The sequence below is a fragment of the Zeugodacus cucurbitae genome, chromosome 2, assembly GCF_028554725.1.
Source record: "Zeugodacus cucurbitae isolate PBARC_wt_2022May chromosome 2, idZeuCucr1.2, whole genome shotgun sequence".
NCBI classification, from domain to species: Eukaryota; Metazoa; Arthropoda; class Insecta; order Diptera; family Tephritidae; genus Zeugodacus; species Zeugodacus cucurbitae.
The window spans coordinates 76,537,331-76,554,399 of NC_071667.1; the positions used below are offsets into that span (position 1 = coordinate 76,537,331).

The 17,069-nt window shown below is 39.0% G+C and overlaps 1 protein-coding gene across 3 annotated transcripts in view; it reads right to left on the reverse strand.

Annotated features, from left to right (window-relative positions):
- Positions 1–17,069, reverse strand: part of LOC105211322 (hemicentin-1) — a 428,984-nt gene that overhangs the window by 350,688 nt on the left and 61,227 nt on the right. For all 3 annotated transcript variants that reach the window (XM_054227746.1, XM_054227750.1, XM_054227748.1), the window contains exon 3: positions 14,601–14,652. The gene's annotated coding sequence lies outside the window, so the exon portion shown is untranslated. The remainder of the gene's footprint in view (positions 1–14,600; positions 14,653–17,069) is intronic.

Consider the following 17,069-nt stretch of genomic DNA (forward strand, 5'->3'; position numbering starts at 1 on the left):
TTGTTTGCGACACTTTGTCAGCCTGTCAGAATGTCAAGCATGGAGCATGGTGCGCGTGCCGCTTGTTGCGCCGCTACGCTGATGATGTTGGCAAATAGCATAAAAGCTAATGCTTGTCACGTGTTAATGCATGGCGTTTTTATTAGTTGATGATGATGATGATGATGCCACAACGACAACACAAGCGTTGACTTAGCAAGGCAGAATGTACTGGAGATACATACATATAAGATATTACAATACAAATACCGTTACTCGTCAGTCCGTCATATTCGCCGTGCCTTTCATTGCATTCCAGCTGTGCGCCATACAATTCCGCGCAACCCTTTCATAGTTTGCGCTCAACGCTCTCCCCTGTAGCATATATTATGGCACTTCATCATTATTCACTGTCGTCCGTCCATTAAAGCGCAAACCTCTCGATTTTCATTTTTCGTATTTTTTTCTTATTTTCCCCCACTTATTTCACATTCCTTGCGCCCTCTATTTATACTCTCTCACCGACGTCCTCTTTTGTCTCTTTGTGCTTGCTCCACTCGTATTTCCGTTTACCATAAATGCGTCATATTTTTCGCTATGACAACATAAAATGAAATAATGATTGTCATTTAATACTTTTAACCTGGTCTCAGTGAACCCGGTTGTGTGGTGTGCTTAACGCGCCAACTCCACAACCCACAGCCGCTTTGAGGCTGCTGTGGCATATAACGGTACTTGAATGTCACACTACAGTTGTGCAGGCAGGCCTATGTGTGCGAGAGTGTGTTCATACGAGTACCCACATGTGTAATAACCTATCACCTCACACGAGCGGCATTACATTACTAATGATGCTGCTCGTCGTTTATACTCCATACCGTTATTCATTCGCTCTTTCCTTGCTGTGAAGCCGATGAAAACGGTCTATTTTTTGTTGTTGAAACTCTAGTTAATAAAAAAACCAAGAAAAAATATGGCAAACTGATGAATGGCGTGTAATTTTCCCACATCGATATAGAGGTATGTGAAAATGTGTCGAAGACTAGGCACACATGCCACACACTCTCTCCCTCACTTTCGAATACACTCACAAGCACTCGCATGAAAAATATGAATACTTTTCCACAGTTCCATATTATTGTCTATTTACACCGATTATATTTTCTTTAAATTTTTTTTTTCAATTTCTTAAGCGCAAATCATCAAGCCAAGCGGCATCATTAGTCGCCGCCTTTTGCCTTTGAAACAGTGCTTTCTTGAAATCGTATTAGATTTCATAAAGTCATTTGTATAAATATTTATAGCTTACATAAGTATCTATTACGTAGCGCAATGAAAGCATTTCTCTAAGTATCATTTAATAAGTTAGTTTCTCATTAGAGCGCAAGCGTGTAGTGGCATTAAACTAAAAATAGTTCACTTAATGATGTTGTGGAGTTGGATGGCATCACTATGGTGATAAAATAAATGTTTACAGCACATTCGCAAGGAGCTGGCCGACAAAAATAACGGTTTACTGATACGAAAGGGGTGATGCTGCAGGCGTTCATGTTGATTTTTATTAGTACTTCAAGTTTGAATAGCTAAATAGGTATAGCTGATGGCAAATAAAACATGATATTTTGTATTCAATTAAATAGCGGTATATATAAATTAGGAGAAAAAATAATGATATTCTTACAACACTTGAAATAATCAGCAGTCTCAGTTCACAAAAAAAATTGGCCCAAGTGCCTATTCAAAAAATTTTAAGTTAAAATACGGATAGCGAGTTGTTTGAGGAACTATTCTTAACTGAATATATATTGGAACTTCGCTCTCCAAAAATGAGATTTTACCAAAAACTCTCAGGAGGTCTTCGCTATAGGGAGTACTAGACGAATGATGATATTGATAACGTAGTCATCACCACCACCAACTACAAGGACGAGTCCAAAATGAATCGCAAAGTAGGCCTGTCTTCAGTTTTAATTCGAGACCACATGACTATAAAAGACAAAGAGAAAACAGATGTATAAGCCCAACTTGTAGCAACTATCTGAGATGAATACTTTACTGTTCCCAACCAAAAAAGCATGGAGGATAACTAGGCAGATCTGACCCAGATATAAAGAAAGTGGTGTACCTATCGGCGACCGGACCACTGCAGTGTGTTTGAAATAGAAGTAGCCAGCATTAAAACAGCAGCAGACCTTCTACTTCAAAGTGCTCTCTTCATTAGGAAGTAGTGCATTCACTCTGATAGCAAAGCTACAAAACAGGCTTTGGGCTCACTGACTGTACACTCAAAACTAATGAAGAAGTGCCTGACCTCACTATCAAAAACATCAGGCCACTTTAGTATTGGACTCGTCAGGGTGCCGGGCCACAGCAAATCCTGGGAACTGCAGAACTGATGAATGTACATAAGGTCGCTGTAGCCGCAATCTCATCGGATTTCGAACGAGCTGGTGCCCTATTTTCCTCCTGTGTTCTAAAACTGAATCCACTGAACTACTTGTCCTCAGCAAAGTTCAGCGATCCGCAATGGTAAGGGTCCAATGTCCAAAGGGCTAATGTTGCCGATGTTGTATGGCCGAAGACGAGATTTACACGTCAAAGCACTGAAATATCCCTGGTAGCCCTACTTCCGCGAACGGGATGAATTAGCCCGAATAGATATTTATCATCTCAATAAATACGAACCAAGTGCTTTGTCGACTCTTGAAGTTCTGGGGTATTTATATTTCGGAGTGTGCAGCATCACAAAGGACTGGCGATATTAGGTGTCGATCCGTACCGAACTTAACAACGTCAAATGATAGCACATCACAATGATCCTACCGAGAACAACATCAACCTAATAAAACGTCCAAGGGTAGTATGCATAGACTATTTGCGGACGTACTTATAACTCCCATTATCTCATGGATTTATCATAAATATCATGGAACTCGGCTAAGCTAGGTTTCTACTTTGAGATATCAACCGACCGAAATAATCCAGTAGTTCTACCACGTTTCGCTATTTCACATTATTCTTTCACATAAAGAGTTCAGAGGATCTTGATTTAGATGTCTCGAAAATACCCCAGACTTACTGAAGAGAAAGAAACACTGATATAACTTCGAACTCATAGAAAAAGTTCAGTCGAAGTAACATAGTAATGAAAGTGTTTGCGGTCTTGAGAGAACATTTTTAACGGGTTATACTGTAAGCAACAAATACTTATAGAAATTAAATTTTTCACTTCAGTTCGCCTTCAACATTTGGCTTGACTCCTTCGAGCTCTTAGACTCCAAACCTCCTCTATCTCCTGCCAACCGCGCGCAAATTATGTGTGAATGAACCAAAGAAAGTAACGGAAATATGTAACTGATGAACCGTTACGAAATGAAGCCACAAATTGCCTCAAGTGGTGCGCAGTGCTTATTGAAAAGCTAAAGTCGGTAATGCTTACAACTCGGCACTTGGTCGGGAACGCTCACACCGCGGCATTCAGTGGAGAACGTAGCACAGCCAGTCAAACGTCATGCGCGCCGCCCACAATATTAACAGTTAAGCAAAAACAAACGGCAGCGAAGCTAAATCCATTTCAAACAAAAAAGTCAATAGCACAATTGTTGTGCTGCTCGCTTTTGCCGCACAACCGCAACACCTGCCACCCAGCAGTCGTCGGTCCGAGCTATATGCACGTCGAAGTGTGCGGACGGCAGCGACTACTCGACAACTGCCAGATTGGTTTGGACTTTTATGGTCGGTTTCAAGCTTGATTTTTTACAAACTTTATTTTTTCCGCATTTGCCGCCATCTTCAGTGCTCATTTGCCAGGTTGTTTTGTTTAATTCGCTTTTATTGTTAATTTTATTTTTTTATTTTTGCTCGGTAGTTCTACTTTTCTATTTCGTCTCACATTGCTTTGCTCGGTTTTTATGCGCAGTTAATGCTGCCGCTGCCTCCGCCGCTGCTACTGCTGTTGCTGCTGGTTTTTATTTAACTCAATTTTTTTCAGCAATTGAATTTTAGAGCAACAATTGATGCTGACTGCTAAAGCCACGAAGCAATTGTGTGCCAGTATCGACGCTCAGCATGTTTGAAGTGTCTACAGTGTTGGGCGGGGAAATGGAAGCACTTAATTTTGAAGTAGTTTAGGCAAAGCAAAGAGTGTGACAAAAGACACCAACCGTTTTTTATAAACCAATTTTATTTGAATTAATCATGATTTCAATTTTTTTGTGTGTTCAAAAAATATAACGGGAATTTTCGCTTTCTAAAGAATATATTTACTCATTCGACTACATACAGACAAAGTCAGCTATGAATAGAGCTGGAATTTTTATCGTACTTCAGGGGCATGCATATCAACTTAATAAACAAAGTTTGACCTTTTAAATTTCGAAATTCCCGTTATTTTTTGAACACACCAAATATGTAGTATATATACTTTAGTAAATCATAATGCGTGGCTAGAGTGTTTTGCAATCTTCATTTCGTAGTGTTTCTACTTTTAGAAGTCGCTAAAAATAACAGTTGAAGTGAAAACTTCTATGGAAAGGGCTCAAAGCTTAAAGATATTTTATACTGAGGTAATCCAAAAATCAAGTTTTTATGGTATAAATCCTTTTTTAAGCAATAAGCATCATTTACCAACCACTTGGTTAGTAAAATATTTATATATATTCATTCTTATTACTTTTAAGCCCATCTGGTTCCATTTCTATGCACAGCACTGCATATGCACGGCAAATACATAGTACCTCCACAATTCGGTGTGGCCAATGGCTTTGCTGTTTATGCTGTTGGATAACTTTGTTGCTTTCATTTCGATATCGAGCGCAATAATCGTTTGCCTCACCATCAGATATAATCGTGTTTCGCATGCCCCAATGCACCGTAAACATAAACAGCAACACTCTCTCACACACACTCACCTACACCTACAACAAAATCTAGCAGCGAGAGAAAAAATCAAAACGAAATAAACACCTTCGCATAACGGTTATTTTATGTTGCACGGCAAGCAATTGACTCGGAAGCTTTAAAGTTCTACGCAATACTATTCAAGTCGTTAGCTGATTTTATGTGAATATGATTTTTGAACTCACCCCGCTCTAGCATACATTCTACTTTTATAATATTATTGCTTGTTTTCGCTAATTTCACTTCACTCTACCCTCTCTCACCGCTAGCTAGCCGCAAGTTCTAGTTCCGGCACTTTGCCAACGAAGCTTTTCGGTTTGCAGTTGCATTGCTACTAAATCGTGCAGAAATATTTGAATTGAAAGTTTAAAGTTGAAATCTTTGTTTATTAAGAGAAAACACTCGTTTGTTTTCGTTGTTGTTGTTACCTTGTTTTTGTAATCACCACAATCGAAAGGCAAATTAAGCGTCTAATAATATTTTAAACTTTCAAAGCAAACTTATGTAAATAAGCACGCTCGGGCACTTCTTTTCGCTCGAGCTTCCACTCCCACTTCAGCGTATGTGTGTTTGTGTTTTTGCCCTTTGTTGTTAAATAAACCCGAAAATTTTTGGTTGAAAGCAAATAAATTTCACTTCATTACAGTTAGAACCCTTCGCGCTCGCTTATTGTGGCAACCACAAAGATATGTTAATGTGCCGTAATAAATGCTTTGGAAAATTTTAATTACAACGACTTATGTCAATTTTATTGACACACACCCACACACACAAAAAGCACAAACAATAAATGTGACAAATGGCGAATTAGGGTTAACAAAAGTGTCAAGTCTGCAATTAATTGAAAAGGGCCTAAAGCTATAAGCGACAATGAAAGCGGCGTCGTTGTGAGCTGCTAGCCAATTAGTTGGTTGGATAACTTGTGAAAGCTTTTCAGAAGCTTAAGTGAGTAATCAATAGTTACAGGAAATGAAATGTATTCTTTTGATTTAGATGTAATTGATGAGAACTCGCTAATATTAAAACAAATAAACTCAAAATTTTGATAATTTGTAGTAGCATCGATAGCTTTTGTTATATAACCTAGAATAAGAACCCTATAGAGGATGATTTGAGGAAGAGAGGATTCCCTTAAAAGACAAACATTCTATAAAACTCAATAATTCTAATTATTTTTCAATCTGGAAGCTGATCTGGTCAAATTATTACATTACAAACAAAACCCCTGTTTAACTATGAACTTTTATACTATGGTTTCATCGGTCTTATAACGTAAGTGCTAATAATCAATAAGGAACTTTACACAGGAACATTCTAAATATATGAAGGTTTACTTCAAAAGGTATTCCTTTAAGAAAACAGAGCTTTCCAGACTCTACTATATATTATTTATGGCAGTATTCCAGCTAAAATGGAAATAAACTTTTGAACTTAACTAAGATACCTATGTATAACAAACTCGAGTTTAAGGTTTTATGCTTATGAAAAACTTTGACATTTGGTTGATCACATCTTACAATCGTTTGAAGAAATTTCGTCGACAAACAGGGTTATAATTTCATTAAAGTTCTATTTAGCGAGGGTTAAAGTAACCCATTTTTATGGTTAATGCAATTTTGAGACTTTACCCCTTCAATAAATCTCAAAGCGGTAGTATGAAGCTTAAATTTTGGTTGTTAAAACTCTCTGAAACCTTAAGAAAACATATGGAGCTTAGTGCCCAACAATAAACTGGGTTCTTTAGTACCATTTAATTGACCTCTTTCTTTCATTTTTTTTCAAATATGGTTGATCATTTATTGATGGTTTTACTACTGTCTAATAGAGATTATGATCTTGGAATCAAAGTAAATAATTTGAGAAATTAAATATTTTACATAGTACTTTTTAATCCAACTCCAACTTCAATGGAAGGACAATGGCAATCAAGGGTGAAATGAGTTAGGTTATGTTCGGTCAATGGGTAGATCTCCGCAACTGCAGAGAGTCTCACTTAGACAGCTTCGATGTCCTTTGTGGCACCCAAATACTACTAAGGGATCGCCAAGACGCATGATTCTACACAGCGCTTGGACTATATTACAAAATCCACAAGTTGGCTAAAGTCGATTCCAGTCACTTTGCTGGGTTCGCCGAATGTGTGCCTACCGCGGAGTTTTAACCTTCGTCTGGCGAGAACTGGACATTGAAGAAGGAAGTGCTTGGATGATTCGCCTTCCTCCAAGCAGCTTTGGTAACTAGCGCCTGGCTTGATCCCTAAACTCATCTCAAATGTACCTATTGGCACCAGTAAGCAAACAAATGATTGCAACGAGGTGAGCCTTCCTAAGTGACAACAGCTGGTAGGACCGTTTTCGGTGCACCGCGGGCCAGAAAAATCTTGCAACTGCACAAGTGCTGATTGTTGTCCAGCGTTTGGCGAGCTCACACGAAGTCAGTGTGTCCAGCGCTCTAGTGCAAGTGGACCACGGACTACCCAACCACTTTCACTCTGACGTCAATGTTGCTAGGGTACCCTTTCATGCAAGCCGAAAAGAGTACTCTGAGCATATTTTAAGATGAACGCATTTCTAACGGCCTTCTTGGGTTACAATACTTGAGGTACTCAAAAGACTTATTTTGTCTAGTAATATGGACTGAACTTAAGTAGAAATGGTATTATTCGAATTTTTGCATCTCTGAGGAGATAAAAGTTGCCTTTAATGCCCGGATGGTATCTTGGAATGGCGATTGGGATTGAAAGAGCATCCAAAACATTGATTTAAAAACTCGAATTTTGAAAAATATGAAATTTTAAAGAATTTCTTCGAAACGATTATAAATATTTGTTTAAAATAAAATTTAAATTAGTGCAAGGTCTTAATTGACTAAGCTTAAGCACATTTGATGAGCAACATATTATAATTACAACATTTGATGACTTGCCAGGATTATAATCAATTTAATGTGCCTTAGAAACAGAGGTCACTAATGAATGAAACCAACGCCGAAAAAAAAAAACAAAGTTCCCACCAAATATAAAACCATGCAAATGAAACACAAACAAGCTGGCAGCACACAACAGCACAAGCATTGAACAGCAGCAATTTGACTGGGAGCACTTCCTGTGGCGACCGCGAGTGGGCCCACAAAGGACGAAAACTTAATTGCTGCCAAATAAATGGTGCTTACGGCGGACAAACGCAACCGAAGCACTCGAAGCGATTGTGCGATTGTGTGTAATGCAAAAATTGTAGCGACAAAAAAGGAAAATAAAACAAAAAATAGAAAAAATTGCAACAACAACAACAACAAACAGGCAAGTATAATTACACAAAACAAAAGCAAAAACAACAGCAATCAATGCGATTAAGTGAATTCCAATTTGTTGTTGTTGTTGTTGTTGCTGGAGAGATGGGAATATATCAATTGGAAAGTTGCTGAGGGGAGATTACCAGCAACCAACAGCAGCTGCAAGCAAATAACGGTGGCAGTGGTGACAACAAAAGCTGTCAATGATATTAAAGTCAATCGCTGAAATACCGTTAATGTAAGAGGAGAGGTCTTGAAAAGTGAAAGGAAAGTAGGAGGAAAAATAATGAAAATTGGTACGGCTTCATGAAGTTACAATAAAAAGGAGAACAATGTAAGAGTAGCAGAGCAAAATTTAATAAATTAAGAATTTTTGGACTTCCTGAAGATGTCTTCTCATACAAGCCTACGCACAAATTTATGAAGTATATGTACGCCAATCAGTCTTTTGTAATTAAAGCAGGGGTCCAGTTTCTAAATTTAACTTAAGAAAACCAAAAATTTAAACCAAAAAATATGAAAAAAGACTCTGCAGAAAGCTACACCCAAACAAACAAGAACGCAGTGGTGGTGGCACAATCAACAAGCCTGGCAAGCAAACACTTGACCTCGTTGCGGAAATCACACAAGTGATTATTCATTGCAGTTCACACAGCGGACCGAGCACTCGCAAAATTTCCAACGAACTTTTCTTCCCCGCGCTCTTCTCGCAGACAAATGCACAAGTGGAATTGTATGAGTGTGTGTGTGTGTGTGGCATGTGTTTTTTGGTCTTCACCGAAAAAAGGTCAAATTTATGCCAGCTTACGTTTATAAACTTCCAACAACTTTTCCCTACAACTTTCGCTCCGCTGGCAAGGTCCTTCAATTGCCGCTACCGCTGCTGCTGCTTGGGTGGGTGGGAGTTTGTGTCTTCTCGAGCACCGACGAACACCGCAGGCCACCGCTGCCTGTTGGCTGACTGGTTGCTTGCTGGCCTGACACAGCAGCTGCTGGCCAAAACAGAAAACAACGCAAAAAGTAAATTATACACCAAACAACACCCGAGGGGGTGATTAAAAAATAATAAATTTGACTTAGAAAAATAAAGTGGTACACCCTATTAAAACCACAACCGCAGCCGCCGCGAATGGACCCACATACACACAAACACACCTATACACAGCCGACTGCCCGGCATGCGTTCGTCGTACACGCACAGACCCCATGGACGCACGCAAGCAATTAGGACATTTGGTGTTCACTGGCATCCACAGAACATTTGAATTTAGATATGACAAACAGTGGGTATAGAACACGTTTTTTTAATAAAAAATATTTATGAAAAAATCTGATTTCAAGTCAAGTTCTATATAGAAGAAAAATGGACTACTTGATCTTATTTTCCTTCATTGGTACTGTATATAAGTAAGCAAGACAGCTGTATTGTCGAAACTCAGTTTATAAATAATCAAAGTTGATTTTTTCTTTGATGTACCTAGAAGTTTAATCTGATCGTCCGAGGGATTGGTCGGTCGCATGTCCCCAGAACTTATTTTAACGACAACAATTTATACCCCACAGCAAATAGCAGAGCCCCACACCAAGCTACTCAAAGATCCCTATTATGGAAAACAAAATGTTTGATACTGTAGGCAATCTCCCTAATTACACGATTTCCTGAAAGTATTACTGTAGCTGATAGGCTCCCTAGCCATATGATTCTCATCGCCATATTTTATCAGATCTCTTCGAATCAATGCCCAGACTAGCTATTGACGACAACGGCCAAGTCCCAGAATTTTTAGATATGAAGGCTCAGTTCTATTCCTAAACTCAGTTTTGGTATGACACAATGAGATGATCAGAGTTTAATTACAAATCAGTCTTAGTGGTTGATTTAAAAGTCAGACTTATAAAACGCAAGTAAAGTTTCACGAAGATCGAAGACCCAATAGAGTTCTATATCGTACTTTAGAAATCGGAATAATCTTCAGTTTAAAGAATTTAAAACTGTCTTTTACAATCTTTTCATATTCAAATATAGATTCAAGTCCTTTCTAGAAGAGTGCTGAAGTTCTTCATAATGTCTACCTCTTATCCCTCCTATTGTGGAACAAAACAGGTTTTAGAATCACTGTCATAATCTGAGTCCACGATCTGACTCTGAGCAGTCAAGTTCAGAATATACTCATTTCAATATTAAATACAAAAATCATTATCCGGATCCAAGTCCTAAGTCGGTCAAAACAAAAAGTTAAATCAAATCTCAACCATTCCAGTATAGTTTTAATGGAAAACAAGTAAGAGCCGTCCTATTGTGCTAAGAAACAAGTGTGCCAAGTTTCATCAAAATATCTTAATTTTTACTCAAGTTACAGCTTCACCTTCAACTCTTCACCCTGATCACTTTGGTATATATAACCCTATATCTAACTCGTTTAGTTTTGGGTGTTACAAACAACCGTTATGTGAACAAAACTATAATGCTCTCTTAGCAACTTTGTTGCGATAGTATAAAACAAATATATCTCAAAAAAACTGTGAGATACACCGAAGCGACCCTTAGGATCATCATAATTAGGTAATGAACATCATCCAAACTACGCATTTTAGCTTAGATTCTGTCTCAAGAAGAACATCGCTTTTGTGTATGAGGACAAGATCAAGCCAAATTTTTACTCATCTACTGGAATGAACACCGATAATATGAGGGTAGAAGCCCTGAACAGCCGATCGTTGAAGTTGTTGTTTTATTTCTATAGAAGAGATTACCTTTTTAAACCGATCTTATTCCAGGTTCGCTCAGATTACGTCGGAACCCGAACCATCGATAGGCTGGGGAAACGTCTACCTTAGGGTTCTTATTCCTTATTAATCCTTTTTATGACTTTTGAACTCCAGTAACCTACACCCATCTGACACACTGTAACTTCAACCCACTCATCGACCCCATGTTGTTCACTGCTGCTGGCACAACCGTACCGTCTGTTGCTTAGCCAGCTAAGTGTGAACAGCAACATAAAACGAGAACAAGAAAAATATATTGTGGCTCCCGTTGGCACAGCGCAAAATTTAAAAATTCATTCGGCCTTTCATTAGAGCAAGGCCTCTTACAATGCAGTTACAGCACAAGCACACAGGCATACACAGACACACATGCGCATATGACCGCTGGCAAGCGACGGGTGTGTGGCTGTGTGTGTTTGTGTGAATTTAGTTTTCATGTACGCCCCATTTAACAATTTTTGGCACTCAATTTTATGTGGAGCGTATGCCAGCAAACTTTGTTACCTCTTAACCAGCACACCCACTCTACACAGCGCTAACCCGTCGGCGGCGGCGCTGCTCTCTAGTCTACATATACGGCTTCAGCATACAATGATCGTAAGTACTTCATTTATATGGCAATTTCGGTTTTAAACGTTTGGAGGCGAGAATTTGTTGTAATTTGAGTTTGGCATTGCAGCATGTGAGTGCTACTGCTGCTGTTGTTGTTGTTGCTGTGGCTGCTATAGGCAGAAGGCCGACGGGTGCGACGCTCAAATCAAGCGGGGATTTCACTGCTCTCACACAATTGAATTTGATTTGCGGTACTTAAATTTATGATCAGCCGGGGAGTAGGCAATATTAGACGGCAGGAACTTAACACACAGACACACAGACACACATACATACATACATACATACATACATACGAATGTGTAATAGGCGCATAAGTGTAAATGTGCCACAATTGATGTGTGTGGCCTGCGTGTGCCTGCTTATACGAGTATGTAGACATTTGAGCTGCTTGCTGCTGCATTGCAGTGTGAGTTTAGATGCTTTCGGGGCATCAACAGCAGCAGCAGCAAATGCGTCGGGTGTCAAAGTTTATATTTTATGTTGTGCGGCTGCTTTCGATTCTTTATGTTATGCGGCTTTTCGTGTGCGTGTGTGTTTTTGGCTACTGCCACTACCACTGCCACTGCTGTTCGACCAACTCTACTACTATTTCATATGTGCCAGGCAGGTGATTCTGCTTGTCGGCCTACATATATTGACTTTTGACTTTCTTTTGTGCAATTTATTTCGTCTTTGGCTAAACTTTCGGAGTGCATCAAAATGTTTTTAGTCCAATAAATTTGCGACACGAGATTGTCTGCTTAACCACACACATGCATATATAAGTAGATGCGCCCTAAAGCATGGGCCTCTAATTGGGTTAGTAGTTATTACATGAGCGTTTACCTGAACTCATTCTCAACAGTTGCGAATATGGAAGAGTGCAGGTGGCGCTAACTACTGGTTTTGTGGCACTTAATTGAATTGTAATGGTGAAAGAGTGGTCTAAAAAGTTCAATAGGGGTCTTACTAGTAAGTTGAAAACGGGTCTGCTTTATAGTTGTTGTTGTATAGTTAAGTAACTAAAGATAAGAATTTATTATCATTGAACCCATATTAGTTGAAATTCACTCCGCTTAGATAAGACCGACTGCTTTCAGTTATGAGCTCTGTTTCATTGTACGAGAAGTGTTCAAAAAATAACAGAATTTTTTTCTAAAAGTCCAAATTAGCAATCAATTGCAGTAAGTGCATAATATCGAATGGGGGCCTGTTTTGAAGGCGGCAACATTAATGAAGACGTATGAGAAATTAAAAAAAAAAACGAAAATTCCCGTTATTTTTTGAACGTACCTTGTATATTATGATATTAGCTAATCGAATAAAAATGCATGAGATGGTTTGAGCTTCGTGTATGCCGACTGTGTAATTAAAAATATTAATCTTTACTAATAATTAATCAACCGAGAATCATAATTAACTAGAAACCTAAATCAAAGTATTATATATGGTTATTGGTATAAGACTTCCACAAATCAGTGAAGCAAGTGCGTTGTTTGTATAAATACTAAAATTTAGGAACTTTCTTTAAGTTTTGGCATAGAGAAATCGAAAATTCACGCAAATATTATTCAAAAATCTTCAATTACTCAACACCGAATACTGGTACCCAAATTTTTTCTCAGGAACAATTAAAGTATGTTTTCTTATTACTACAAATAACATAACTGATAAGCTAAATCCTCGTAAATGGATTACGTATGGAACTTTGCTAATATGTAAATTCCAATTTTTATTAATTTGGCTAAGCGCCTAAAGGTAGGCAATATGTTTTTATCATAGACCCATACCTATTTCTCTACTCTACTGAATATTTTTGAGCTAGGAGAAAAGGAAAAATTTAAATTCCCGAATCAGCGTGAAATATATTAAAGGGTTGTGTGAGCAAATCATATGATTCTCAAGTAGTCAGAGGGGCACTATGAACACAATTTTATAGCCTTCTTACCCAGGAGTTAATTGATCAATAAATGGCCTCAGCTCGATCAAAACGCTGATTAAGATCGATTTACGATTGCGATTGGCTGTATTATTTTTATAAAATAGCATTAATACTACTCCACGGTAGATGTCGCTGCAAAAAATAGCAATCAATCTTATGAAACTTCTTATGAAAAACAAAAACAAACCTGATGGGTTATCTATTAGCCGGAAGTATGAAGGGCAAAAAAGAGTTTCTCAATAAAAATTTTGATTGATCAATTAATTTGGCTGTGTAAAACGCTAATTATGAATACATATTTTAAATTGATAGGACTCGCGATTTAGTGTTTAAGGTTTCAAAATCGTTCAATAGGAAGGAACGGTAAGGATCGCTAGTAACAAATAAGGAATGAGGGTTGGATGATCCTTACTGATCACAAAAGCTGATTAGGTCTAAAATAGTCTAAAGACTCATTTGGTGCATACTAAAAGGCGATGAATAAAACTAAATATAACAAAAGAGAAACGAAGATAGAAATGAAGAATAACTGAGAATTAGTATGAAGAAGAATGAGCGCTTGATAACAACCACTGAATTTGAATGATTGAAACATTTCAATATCTTTGAAATAGGAAGAAAGAAAATACATTCAGTTTGAGCGATTTAGCAAATTTTATATGATTCTAACAATGTGCTTTGGCTGTTGTAGCCATAGTAGTGCGTGGACTTAGAGGATATTAGTAATATACATTGATAGCCGAAAGGAATATCACGAGCTGTATTGCAAAGATGCTTCTTTCGCAGCAACAACAGCTTTACGGATTCATATAGGTTATGTTAGGTTAGTCTAATAGACCAATTGGCCACTCATAGACCAGCTATGGTCCTTAGCCATATCAGATGGGGTGCCCTCACGTAGTCCTAGTAGTCATGCTTTTGGATGACAGTATTTCACACGAATTTTAAGAGCGAAATTATTTTTTTAGTTGGAGGCTTAGCTCATCTTACTAAAAGAAATATATATGTATGAGTATATATAGAATATAATAACTCTTTTAGTCAGAGTCAAACTTCTTTGAAAAAAATATAAACAAATTACTCAAATATATCATAATCAAAATTATTTTTTTATAATTTTACTCACCTTAAAACAGCTGATAGTAGCACTTCCGCGAACCAATCAAGAAGTGATGTATCTGTAATGAAAACAAAGAAAATATTGTTGAAAATTGTTCACTATATTCAAAATTACAAGTGTAAACAATTTACGTCAAACATACATCCATGCATATCCTTTTTCTCATAACGCGCCGGGAGGTTTTCAACACACATTCCTTAGACCAAAGAAAAAACAACCTAAAGCTCATAACGTTGGCAACTACGCAACGTCAATGGCAACATGAACAAGCACCCAAGTCCACATATGCGGTGTAACAAATCGCTTGCAATCAGACAATAAGTGCTGCAAATTATTACCCGGGCACTTGTGTGTCTGCGTCAAGTCAAGCACATGTCAAACGTTTAAACAACGATTGACTTAGACATCTATTAGACATAATCATGGCTGAGGCAAACACGCAGGCACACAAACGAACACACATATAAGCGCATGTGTGCGCATTTAAAGAGCGAGCTGACAGCAGACAACTCGACATACACAACGCGCTCGCCAAGGCGCACCAAGTCACACCAAGGATGCAGGACGCAGGACTCCTGTCCTGTCCAAAGTTTGCATATTGCGATTTATACGCCTTGCCGGCCAACAAAAGCAACCGCACCGAGCAACAACAATAACAACAATGTGAATAGCTAACCATTTGTGCTTATGGCAGAGTTAATGTCAGAGCAAACACCAGCCGACACTGGTGACACCGAGCGCACCAAGGCAGCGTGGCAACATGGCAGCGCGTGACACTGGACACACAGGAAGTCAGGAAGGAAGGATGTCAGTAACAAACAGAAAGTAGAAAAAGAATGCTTGTTGTTGGCAGCTGTGAAAGAGAGGAGGAGAGCGAAAAAATCAACGAACTAAGCCAACGAACCGACTAACTCGAGGAAAATATTGATTTCCGTTATGTAAAGTTACCGTGATATACACCACGACAAGGATTAACGCATAGCGAACGAGCGAACATAGCCTGCAACAACAACAAAAACAATGCAGCGCATGGCAATGACAACAACAATACATGGTAGCATGGCAACGCAGCGCAGCGCTTGGGTTTAGTTGATGAGAGGGGGCTGAAGGGAGACGAGAGGTTATGCAAATGCACGCGCACGGACATGTGCAACACGCACACACAAGAACAGGAAGGCGACACAGCGCAACGAACTGAACGCACACGCCACATTCGCTCAGCTTGAGCTGAGTTTTATGGTTCTGGCCACCGCCATGGCGTATGAGGAACGACCTAAAAACTTTGGTCGAAAGTCATTCGGAAAAGCAATAAATCGTTTTGCATACAAAATAGACGCGTAAATGGTCAGCCCAACAACGTAACAACGGAGTGTGGTGGGCGGTGGCGGCGAACAGCAGCGCAAACGGACCGTTAAGCGGACAAGCCATGACGGAGCAGCGAGCAAAACCACGCTGACCGACAACAAAAAAGAGGGAAGAGGGGTGTGCGGGTGCTGGCAGCTGGTTAAAAAATTGCGACTTTCCACTGAATGTAAATAGGAAAATGCAAATAACGGATTGATGCAACGCCTGCAACGGTGGCAGCCACCAGAGGCGGAGTGGAGTGGCGTGGTGTGGGGGTTGATTAGTGGGTGCTGGTGCAAGGCAATGCATAGCAGCACGTGGCGTTGACGTTCAACTTGCAAAATTGGCATTTCTGGCAAGCCGCGCGCTGTTGCAAACACCGCCAACTTGGCAAACAACAACAAAAACAAGAAAAGTGCAGAAGAAAAAGCAAAGAAAAAGCAAAGAAAAACAAACCAACGCAATGCAGCACAGCGAAGACGATAAAGCCAAGTGCAACACTTAGTTGTAAAGTTTGCATTTTAAGCCATCACTCTTATTTTATAAATTAAAATGATGTCGGCTCTGGCGCACGGTGCTATGTATGTAAATGAGCAGTCGTGTAGTCGAGTCGAGTACGTGCTGTACGCCACTAGTTGCGAAAGTTTAATTGCTAAAATGTGATGGCGTTTCAGCTGTGAGCTGCTGTTGCAAGCAGCATGTGTAACGGTAGCAGTGTGTTCCCTTCACTTTTTCATTCCGTACGCTTCAGTTGCGCACTTCAACGTTCTGCTTACGGTTTTGCATAAGTTAGAATATTAAATCGTGTTAAGCGAAATGCTTGCGTAGTCTGCTTGATAGTCTGCAGCATAAAATTGTAATTTTCAGGTAATAACTAAGAGGAACTGCTGGGTTTTTGGTGGAGTGAAGAAGTTCTGCCACGTAGATATATATATATATGCCTGATTTATAAACCAGAATTAATGTTTCGTGCGAAAATTGGTGAGTGTATAAGCGTCTCAGCAAATGTTGGCAACTCTCAATGATGAATGCTTAATTTACGCATTTTATCCTTTTAATTGGCGTCATAAACTGCGTGCGCGTTCTTTGTGAAATTCAAGAAAGCGCAATGAGAACTTTTAACACTTTCGT